At 38.5% G+C, this 4,840-nt stretch overlaps 1 long non-coding RNA gene across 1 annotated transcript; it reads left to right on the top strand.

The window, feature by feature from the left end:
- Positions 1–1,548: 1,548 nt before the first annotated feature.
- LOC143303756 (uncharacterized) lies at positions 1,549–2,818 on the top strand. The gene is made up of 3 exons (XR_013060376.1): positions 1,549–2,135; positions 2,219–2,321; positions 2,395–2,818. It is a non-coding gene; the product is annotated as an uncharacterized LOC143303756 (long non-coding RNA).
- Positions 2,819–4,840: the final 2,022 nt, after the last annotated feature.

Here is a 4,840-nt window from a genome sequence, read left to right on the forward strand (position 1 = left end):
GATCTAGAGGGGCCCGGGAACTGGTGTGAGGGATACACCCCCCCCCCCCGCGCTCAATACACCCCCTAACGGAGCGATATGCGGCCACGTCACACCGCGCCTCGTCGCCGGAGCCGCCGTGCCAGACAGTCCGGTTCCCCTGCCGGGCTGATTTGCTGCCCCGGGGCGCTGAGTTGCCAGCGCCTAAGTTTGCACCCCACCGGGGGGCGCGGCGGACCTAGCGCGCCTCACCGAAGCGCTTCCATGGCCTCTGCCGCGCCCTCGCCGGTCAATTCTCTCAGGGTGAGAGTATTATTTTTCCCACTGCTGCGTGTGAAACCCCTATTGGACAAACTGTTCTTTGCAATACATCGCTGGATAAATACGCGCACAAACACGCAATACGTGCAATAGAATGCTCGAGGTCAATTTTGCTTTTTGATCCTCTTTTTCAACAGATCTTCGCAAATCCGAAGGTGTAGAATTACCTCCCAAAGACGTAAGATGACAACAAACACTTTCTTGACACACTGTATAACATTGAGGTATCCAGTTTTGCCACATACAATTTTGTCATTGTCACGTTTGACTTTGTTCATTGTAAAGTCAAATTTGCACACTCCATCTGTGAAATAGTACGAAGAAATCATAGTGACTTGTATTTCTTATGATATCATGATGCCACATAATATATAATACAATACAAAAATTCGCGAACAGATCACTCGTTAATTGCTTTTAAAAGAATTACCACGGAAGCTTCCTAACACGGTACCCGGGGGCCAGGGATTTATTTCGTCGATAAGTTAGGTTATTAAACTTATGTTCTTTCATTGAAGACATCGATGGACGCTGTGTTCCAGAAATAGCCAATCACACTTGGCGAAGCATAATAGTAATTTACAATAACAAATACTTAAGAATGCCTAACTTTGCTAAACATAGGGTTCAATTTACAATTATGTAAATATTACTTCGTAAATAATAAAGATGTAAAAACTGGGGATCTGCTGGAAACAACAATTGACCGAACAAAAAGAAAGGCTGCAATAAAAGCTGCAATTAATATTAAAAAGCAGCAGTCAATGTCACTTGTTACAAAATTACGAAGACTAACTCTTGATGATGACAGTAATGTAAATGTTTGTGTCATATTATGATGAAATTTAATACTTTCAATCTTACCCCATATCTTATGTTACTAATCAATACTAACCCTTATATGTAGTATCCAATAATGTTTGATATCGGTTAATTAATGCGTCAAAATCTAATTGCTTATACAATTGTATGTACATTGTGTATATAAATACTACTATAACGTTGTTAAATATATTCTAAATTTTTAGAGGAAACGTGGAGGCCGACCTAAAAAAAAGGAAAGTGCTAGAAGTAGTTCAGATGAAAAAAACACAAAAGGTCCTACAAAACATAGTAAAACAAAAAAGAATGTTTTAAGCGAAACAATTTCAAAAGAAGATGCAAAACAGCCAGAAAGGATTGAACCATTAAAGTCTTCAATGACAACAAGAGATAGTAATATAAAGAGAACTTTTTCACGAAGTGAAAACACGAAGGGTAAATATTCTAATATTATTGATGATACAGTAATTCCATCAGCAAGAAATGATATTGAAGATCCTTCAATGTGCGAGAATGCACTTGAGAAATTTACTCCTCTTATGAATTCCACGATGGACATCAATTCTACTTATACGCAGAAGATGATGGACGCTACCGCAATTGTAGAACCTTTATCACCAATAAAATCAAACGAAATGGTAGTAATTAATAAAAACTTGGCTAGTAGTATAGGAAAAAATAATGAACCTAAATTTACATCACGGTCGCCAATAACTCTGCAGGAGGAGGTTCAGCAGCTGAATTAAGCTATTGGACTCACCGAGTTCGAAGAATTATTCGCAGAAGATGAGCCATCCCGTGAAAGGGAAATGTCTAATAGAAACATGACGAAACAGGACATTCAAAATGAAATGAAGAAAAATGTGCCCGTAAGAAGGAGAATCGAGGCCTTTGAAAAAGAAAAAATTTCAGAAAAAGCCATTGTTCAAAAACTGGCATGAAGATCTGTCGAAAAAGCAAAAAAAATCTTATTAGCGAAACAAAAGAAGGAGACTCAGATGATGACATCGCAGGTAACATTACAAACAGTATCAAAGTATTCTTCTGTTATAAAAACACAAGCTATTATTCATTCGATATTTTATCCAAAATATAGCTCCAAACAGTAAGGTCCACTTCTGTTTTGCACAGTAAACCTGACGACGACACATCGGACGATGAAGCCAGACCAAGGCGTACAATTCCACATTAGGCGCAATGTAAGTGTTGTTTTACTTAATGAGTTAATAAACATTATAATGCATGGAGTACTCGAATTTTTATCAATTTTAGCATACATACGCGAAAATGAACTTGCAATGCAACGATAAATTCCGAAGAAAGCAGTCTATAAATTCTTTGATAGAAGAATGTGCACACCAGATTTAACTGAAATGTTTGAAAATATAGATAGGAGTAGATTACAATGCACGTCCAGTGCAATATGGAAGACACCACCGCGTTATTCCATGATGGAAAACGAATAGAAGTTATAATTTGTTAAACTGAATGTTGTTGATTTCAAATTGTGCCTTAGAGCAGGAATACTTGCCATACCTTGCGTGTAATATAAAAATGATGTTACATTGCAACTATCGTTAAAAGATGTATGTGTTCTTAAAATATACCAATGAACGTAAGACTATTTCACTTTTTATATTTTAGAATGATCATAGGCATATATTACTTTTATTATACTAATCAAATTTTACCATTTTTTCTTATTTATATGTATCTTCTTAAGAATTAATAAATAAATCAATTAATAAATAATTGTTTTGGTACGACTTTTTAATGAGAAGTAAATTTTATTAGATTTGCCTTATTATCACTGTCGTGTAATAATTCGCGAGATACGCGTGATATAATTCGCACGATTAAATAGCACTGGTGATTTCGTCTCTTCGTGTAACGAGGAGGGTCTGGTAAATGGGTCGACCGTGGACGTTCAATCTTGTAAGAGAACAAACGGCGGCACCGTATCGTCGAGCATTTTTCTTTCGGTCAACAGCCATCCATTTTATATTTAGCACATTCGGTTGCGACGCTAAATTTTCGTTACACCACCAGTTGTTTCGTCTGAAATTCGCGTGACGTAAGTGCATTACACTCTCGCACCCGTCAGCCATTCCTGCGACCACTTCGCGTGCGTTAACTCGATAATATTTCGTCTCTGTTACCTTGTCTCCGTTGCTGCTTGACACATATCGCTTGCTGGACGACTGATCGATGAAAATTAAAACGGGACGCTGATTTACCGTATCGTTATTTTTGTGTCAGGTATTTTCTTTTTGCCGTTTCGGCGAATTATTTTCATTTCGAACTTTTTTAGTCTTATTGTTACGTCGATTCTTATATTTCAAGATCTAGTCTTGTACGTACGCTGGGGAGCGCTTTTATTTATTGATTCAACAAAGAATATCGTTGTAGGTGTCATACATGCGAGTAAAAGTAACGAAGTACGAGCAGTTTCACTGTAACATACTTCCTGATAATTTCTCGTTATTTATACCATAAGTATCAAAGAGGAACTCTTATCTCGAACGTGGATCGATTTGTCGATAATGCATGCGTGTAATACTCGAGTGTCGTTCATACAGCGTAAATATACGTGCAGATACGTAAACCTTTTATGATTTTTGTATCAAAGGCAGACCTGCTATAATACTCGCAAGTGAAATATAATTCTACGAAAGAAAATGGAGCAAAAGAGTTTCGTTGGTAATATATTCTTCCTTTTTCATCACAAGTTTCCTCTTTGTTGTGCTTCTGTTACATTATAATCCTGTTAGATTTACGCGCGTAAAATTTCACTTTGTTGCACTATATCTCATCATCGCCATCTGCCGAACACCTGTGAGAAACGCGGTTTACTTTGTCTCAAAGCGAGCAAACGTCTAATTTCACAAATTGGATTTTCATCAACAGCGAGAAGGGCATATGCGATGTAAAGGAGGCTGTAAGGGCGTCCTAGGGCTTACGGTGGTTGTCACGATGCCGGAAGTGGCGTCGAGCAGACACGTCAAGGGAGAATCAGAATCGCTATTGGCAAAAACCATCGCGAACATTTGTCCTTCGCGCCACCAAAATTCTATCTTCTGAGATATTTTTCGCGTTTCCGAGGTCATCGCCACTCTCCTTAACTTTGCCTTACGATGTATAATATCTCGATGTTACGGTAGTTAGAAATTTGTATTAATTTGGAGAACCTTGCAAAAGTACGCAAATCTGCTACGATAGTCGGATAGAGAGTATCGGCAGAGATCTGTTCCTTTATCGTGAAACTCTCTCGGACAACTTAGATGCTACCAGATATCGATTCTCGCATCCAACCATTTCGTAATAAACGTAGATCACCCAAGAAATTTCTCAATTGTCATCCGTTAATTTCGCGCAACTTTTGCTTTATTTTAGCTACGTGGGAACCTATTAGTGCGCAAATGTTACCCCGAAAATGTTACTCCTCTGTGCCAAATATCGTTCACGTGTATAATCAAAGTTGCATAAAACCGCGTACAATTGCATCAGGAAATTTCTAATAATTTGCTCGTCTCGCAGGACGAAAACAGGCTCACGAAGGATCCCTCTGTTCTGGCTATCGAATGTACCGCAAGCACGTAGTTTCAAGTGTCCGTTCTCTAGAAAATTCGAAACAATTTATGGTCGATGGTCGAGTGAACGGTGCAACGGTCGAGTCGGAAAGATCAGAAAGACAAATCGTCATAGTTCGAACAGACCG

This window comes from Bombus vancouverensis, chromosome 2, assembly GCF_051014615.1.
Source record: "Bombus vancouverensis nearcticus chromosome 2, iyBomVanc1_principal, whole genome shotgun sequence".
In the NCBI taxonomy this organism is placed as follows: Eukaryota; Metazoa; Arthropoda; class Insecta; order Hymenoptera; family Apidae; genus Bombus; species Bombus vancouverensis.